We start from the raw sequence: 6,755 nt of genomic DNA, 5'->3' as shown, positions 1-6,755 counted from the left end.
CTTGCAGAGCAAATGCAGCAGTACATACTCCAGCAGATGAGAACTGGCAATCAATCTCGAGCAGGACAGGTGACTGGTTGGTCCCACCAGTCTTAGGGAGAAAGGCACCTTGCAGCGGTTATCCGTGTCCATTAGAAGGTCGAGGTGTGTAATGCAGTGGTTTCTACTGGTCACTGGTGCAGTCCTCGGGCGTCCCCCAGTCTTCTTCTCCTTTGAGTCGCTCCTGGTCCAGTGGTTGACTGAGTTACTAGGTCCAGCTCATTTCCTTATATCGAGAAAGGGGCTGGGACTGAACACAGCCCTCCAATAAGGACACTAGTAACATTCAAACCTGGAGGTGGCTGTCCAATGGGAGACAGCCAGCCTTCCAGCATCTACCACAGCAATAAACAGTCTCCTGGAGGAATGTGGACTGGGGTCTGGGGATGACCTCTCCTCACTTTCTGCCAGCACACACACAAAGGAGAGGCACTCACAAAAAGAAAAGGAGAGTCTTTGCTGTGCTTTCTGCAAGAAAACTGCAAGGCGCATGAAAGGCACCCCCCCCCCCAACCTGGAAAGGAAGAAAGTCGGCCAACAAAGGACAGGACATCCTGAACAGGACTTAAAACATCAAGGGGAGCCACTTTGAGTATATGGTCCACTATAGTATATTATCGCAGCTGCAGCAGCAGCAGCCTGAATGAATGCATTCGCAAAATAGGTAAAAAAGTAACAAATACCACCAGCCTGTTCAGGAGATGCCTAGAAAGTTAAGGGGATACAAAGTGTCCCTACAGCACTCCATTGGGTATAGATGGGCTGCAATTAGTAGAAAATACCAGTCACAAAACTATTACTGAACTGGGGTATTTGGAGACACCCCAGTGAACCCAAAACGACATTGCAATAGGCACCCTATGGTTTTCTGGTAGCATACCACCTATGGTTGACACGAGACTGTGGCGGTAGGATCTCCCCTTCACTGGCTCTCTCTAAGAGGGGTCCAGTGAACCCCAAAGTGCATGCAAGAGGTGGGTGATACAAAAGGATCTCACTCACCTCTGGAGTGAGACAAATATCCTAGAGGCTCTGGCAGTAGTGCTGGAAGGCTCAGGACAGAGGGAAAGATTTGCAAACCTAAATCCCCCTATCAAGATATGTTATGCAACCTTCACGCAAGTTTATATGGTTGATGTGCTTCAGAGCTAACTCGGGGTACTTATCAGGACAATATTAAATGACAGTCTCTTCTTATGTGCAATACAGCAGTAGCATAATGGGCTCGATTGGTGGGCACTTTTCTGTATGTACGTAAAGTGTGCCTCAGCTGCTGTGAAGTGAGCAGACAATTCTGGGACTTGTCTTGACGCAACCTGAATGCTGCCGCCCTGCAGTAGACTGGTATTGGGACATCAAAGTGCTATGCCATATTCTAGGCACAAAAACAAAATCATCTCTTCCTCTGTGTTAAGTTTAACAATCTGAATCAAACTGGCACTTCTTCCATGAACAGACAGGAGAATTCACTTTTACCAAAAAAGGCAAGCTTTAACGGTCAAAGATATCCCATCTGATGTGGGTATTACCCACTGCCTTGCACAGTAACTGATCTTACCCCTTACAGCCGGATTTCCCAGTTTATGTGGTCACATAATATTGCAAAACATTACATTTGCCGACAGCAGACTTACCAAAAGCAATCGTGTTGTATCTTCATTCGTTTCAGCAATCAACAAGCTTAGAGTAAGCCAGAAATATATTGTGAACATTTCAACAAGTTACTTCCTTTTCCATCACATAAACAAGTAACTTGGAGAGCATACAAGTTAAATAACGTATTCAAATAGGTATAAAATTAACCAAACAAAGACAGGCTGCTGAATGAATTACCGCTAGGATATAACAGACACACAGCATATTCAAAACAAATGCAGAATCATTGTACTCCATATTATTGCTATTCAATGCCAAATATGTCATCATTAACCATTTGCATAGTGAAGCATTGTTTATTCACACAAGAAGTGAACATCCAACAAGTTGTCTTCAGTACAACAATTCGAATGGAAAGTCCCTTGATTGCAAGTCTCCACTTTTGGCAGGTGTCACGTTGAGCGGTGTTGCGTCGTGTATAACATTTGACATGCAAGTATATAAAAGCACTATGATTTTAGAAGCGGTCTCATGTGAAATTCCAATTTGATCATGAGATTTAAAGCCATGAAATCTTGAAGGCAATCTTGTTGAGTTCTGTGATTCATCAAAAGGGTCTTTGAATAAATCATTCCATAATCAAATGTGCGGAAGGACTCAGCCAGGACTGCGTGTTGCAGGGTTCCAGATGCAAGCCGAGAATGTTCCTCTTAGTAACTGCAGAGAGCTGTAATCTTTAGGTGAATTGTTCTTATCAATCTGTTGCCTCTTATCACGCTCGTGAATGAGGATTTTCTGTCATTAAGTGCACTGCTATACTTTTCCCCCCATGAGGATTCTCTCATATAGACTTAAGGTTTCCTGTGATTGAAAGCACTTGTAAGGATTTACTCCTGTGTGGGTTTCTCATGTATAATTAGACGTTTTTTCCTCACTGACAATTTTCTGATATTCTGCGCACTAATACGATTATTTTCCTGTGCGTGTTCTTGCACGTTGAGTTAGAATGAGTTTATAACTAAAGCTTTTCTGACATTCACTGCACTGATAAAGGTTTTTTTCCTGTGTGGGTTTTTTCATGTTGAGTTAGATTGGATTTCCCACTGAAGCTTTTCTCACACTCACTGCACTGATAAAGCTTTTCCTCAGTGTGACTTCTTTCATGTCGAGTTAAATTGGTTTTCCCACTGAAGCTTTTCTCACATTCACTGCACTGATAAAGCTTTTCCTCAGTGTGGCTTCTTTCATGTCGAGTTAAATTGGTTTTCCCACTGAAGCTTTTCTCACATTCACTGCACTGATAAAGCTTTTCCTCAGTGTGGCTTCTTTCATGTCGAGTTAAATTGGTTTTCCCACTGAAGCTTTTCTCACATTCACTGCACTGATAAAGCTTTTCCCCTGTGTGGGTTTTTTCATGTTGAGTTAGATTGGTTTTCTGACTGAACCTTTTCTCACATTCACTACACTGATAAGGTTGTTCTCCAGTGTGTCTTCTCTCATGTCGCGTTAAACTAGTTTTCCTACTGAAGCTTTTCTCACATTCAGTGCACGGATACATTTCGTCTCCTGTATGGGGTTTCTCATGCAGAGTTACACAGCTTTTGCATCTCAAGCATTTCTGATATTCTGTGGACATATAGGGCTTCTCCTATGTGGGTACTCTCATGTTGATTTAAAATGAGTTTTTGAGTGAAGCCTTTTGGACGTTCAGTGCACTGATGAGGATTTCCTCCTGTGCGAGTATTTTCATGCTGAGTTCGATGGGTTTTCCAAGTGAAGCTTTTCTGATATTCAGAACACAGATTCGTATTTTCTTCAGGGTTCATTTCTCCAAGTTGGGTTTTAGCAGGAATGCACTTAACCTCATTTCAGAGTCAGAATATGTTTAGATAATGTTAAATAAACATCTCTCTGCAAAGTGTTCTTTTTTAGAATTGAATTTAGTAAAGGAAAGCTCAATTTAGAAGCACATACATTGCCATCTCTATTGAGAATTCCATTTTGCATTTACAAGAACTTCTCCCAGGTTTGTGCTTTCATGGCTAATCGGATTAATTTTATGGCCAAAGTTTTTCTCTTAATGAGCCCATTGGAATTATATTTTCCCAAGGTGATTGCATTCAGGTTAGGTAACCAGTGCTTTGTCAAATGCAGTGCATGGATAGGTTTACCTCTCATTCACATCTTTTTGTAAATAATAGCTTGCCCCTTTAAATGAATGTTTTATTAAGATTTGTATTTGAATCAGGTATACTGTTCACCCATTTGCTTTGTTCACTCTTGAGAAAATAATCTTTATCCCGATTACCCTGTGACACTTTATTATGGAGTGCATCTGATTAACAATAACCCCTTCATTAGTAGCTTTCTCTACTCTTTCTCCAGTCCTCAAACACACAGGGCATCTAGAAGCCGCCCATTCTCAGACCGCTCTGGCATAGAGTTGCTGGTGTTTTTAGGCATATTCACTGGAAACCATCTTGCTCGTTGGTGTGTCTTTCAGTCCGCTGTAAGAGTAAAAACACAAATGTAAAGCAGCACATGCAAAATGACCAATTTGGTCTGTTTAAGTTTTGATGCTAATACTTTAAGATGTGGTACAGAGACTCAGATTCTTTGTTGCTTTTCAGGCAAGGTTGACAGGGCGAAGGACAAGTGTAAAAAATGAATTATTTCTCCTAATAGGACTGCTAAAGAGGTCACCAAAGAGGCCGCACATAAGCACATCACAATCAAACTGCTGCAAACATTACTGCCTCAATGAAGCCTGACTTACCTGAACCTATGGCACACACTACCCCTCAACCAATGATATCCCACAGGCCTACTTATGATAAGAGACTCCTCCTAAGAAAAGAATGGGCTGTTCCACCTCAAATCAAATAACTCTCTCAAAAGCACACAAGCTCCTCAGTTTATCCCTTTGACCTCATTAAACCTTGGCCTCATTAATATTACATTTCTATCCATCAATCTTCAGGCCGTCACCTTTGGTTCACTGCTCTAATTATGAAATGGATATCCTTATGATCACTGGGACCCGAATTACGAACTGATTAGCAGCCTTGCTTGCCCCACCAGAAAATGACAAAAGAACCAGGCCCCTGAATACTGCATAATCTCAGCCGGCCACCATTCTAGGGCCACCTGGTCCCAAGATAACGACTGGACCCTATATTTCTTTGGCCCATGAAGCTGCAGGAGTTTGTACAAATGGAAGCCAGCTAATAAAATATATTAGGATGCACCTGGTGTAAGGTTCAGCTGTGAACCATGCAGGATGAGGAGAGCAGAGCCAATCCTCATAGATCCTGAGATTGGCAAGAGGGATCCACTAAGCCACAGAATCATTGACTCAATTTGGTTATCTCCTGCATTATAAAACGAGACACAGATCCTTCCATGGTAAAGGGGGTCTGGATGGTGGCTGGGAGTGTGCCGAGAGGGGGGCCTGAGAGGAGAAGAAAGAATGGGAGCAAAGGAGAGAGATGAAAATATTGGACATCAGGGAAAGGCTGCAGCTGGAAGAGGGAGAGAGGAGAGAGACATCAAATGGGTCGCAGTAGTACATTGGGAAAGGTTGGAGGAGTGAGAAAAAGACATAGGAGGAGAGCAAGCGCAGCAGATTTGTGAGGTAAAGGCTGGTGTCGAGGAGGGGAAGAGTAGGAAAGAAAAGGAATCTAGAAGGACATGTTCAAAGAGAGACTGAGCCATGCTAAAGAGTGTCTTGGTTGGCAGGGAAGGAGCCTGGCTCATAACGTACCCTGGGCGCTGCCCCAGAAACAATGTATTGCTGAAGGCTGGTTAACTAAAGGGGCAGAGGGTCAAGAGCCCTTAAATTGAGGCATACCGCACTTAGCTGAGGGGCATGGAGAGAATAGTTGCAGCTGGACACATCATCCACGATAGATGGGGAAGAAAATAGATGGTCACTGGCTAGTCTCTGGGGAACCAGGATTCTGATGACCCATTAGTTGTTTATCCTTCCACCAGGCCCAGAAGAGACAACCCTCCAACAAGTGCAGAAGGGACAATGTTAAGTGTATTAGAAAATACCACCATGGACCATAAATTGGTGTAGAGTAAGGACTGGATGATCGCACTTGTATCCCTCAGATTAACCAAGGTGCAAAGTCCTGCTTTTCAGCCGTGTGTTATAATGCAGAATTTTCCTTTTTTGTTCCAATCCCTTCAACTGTTTAGAAACAAGGACATTGTTCAGTTGTTCCTTGACTTGGGCCACTCAGTTTATCTGTGTCCGCCCTGACATTGACAAGCACAATTGATAGAAATGCAGCACGAGGTTTAATTACCAAACCAAGTCCATTGTCTCACGATCAGGCAACACATCCAGATTCTTTGCTGCTTCCAACTTTAGGCTCAATCTTTCTTCCCACTCCTCTCTTTATTCTCCACTATTCTACCAGAGCTTATTGATACACTCTACATTTGTGGCAGTTTGTTTGCCATTTTAAGGGTTAGAGATCCATCTCATTTGTGGCTGCCTCTCTGAGGGACTTTCTTCTCCATTTGTTGCAAATATTATTGTTTTTCTCAAGCATGGGGTCTGACATGAATTCACATGCTCATGAATATTACCCGCCATCAGGCCGGGAATACTCGGTAAGAAAAAGAAAGCAGTCTTGCTTTAAAAGCTTGAAAATGGCCTCTCTCATATTGTCCAATCACTGGAGACTGGGTCATACTGCAATCATCCAATGACATGGATTCACATGCTCATGAATATTACCCGCCATCAGGCCGGGAATACTCGGTAAGAAAAAGAAAGCAGTCTTGCTTTAAAAGCTTAAAAATGGCCTCTCTCATATTATCCAATCAATGGAGACTGGGTCATACTGCAACCATCCAATGACAATGATCTCCCTGAGTCCCACCCCCGGCGGTCCTCTCCAGATTGTTACCACACGCTTTGGTGCAGGGAGTCCTCATGAGTTGCTCTTCGAGCTATTTTTCAAGATTGTGGGTTTTTACAACAGAAAAAAGATTCCTATTTTTGTCCTAAACCTCTTGTTTGCTCACTCATAGTCAGTACATGTATCGTGATCCATTGCCGGTGAAGATCAACAGCTACACCGTCAGATCTTCGTGACAAGTTTGGA

General features: G+C 42.9%; 1 pseudogene; it reads right to left on the bottom strand.

Annotated features, from left to right (window-relative positions):
* Positions 1 to 2,586: 2,586 nt before the first annotated feature.
* LOC138452770 (zinc finger protein 883-like) lies at positions 2,587 to 3,271 on the bottom strand (annotated as a pseudogene).
* Positions 3,272 to 6,755: the final 3,484 nt, after the last annotated feature.

This window comes from Ambystoma mexicanum, chromosome 4p, assembly GCF_040938575.1.
Source record: "Ambystoma mexicanum isolate Mex_15411 chromosome 4p, UKY_AmexF1_1, whole genome shotgun sequence".
NCBI lineage: Eukaryota > Metazoa > Chordata > Amphibia > Caudata > Ambystomatidae > Ambystoma > Ambystoma mexicanum.
Note: the sequence above shows the minus strand (reverse complement) of the source record. Positions and strands in the feature narration are given on the sequence as shown.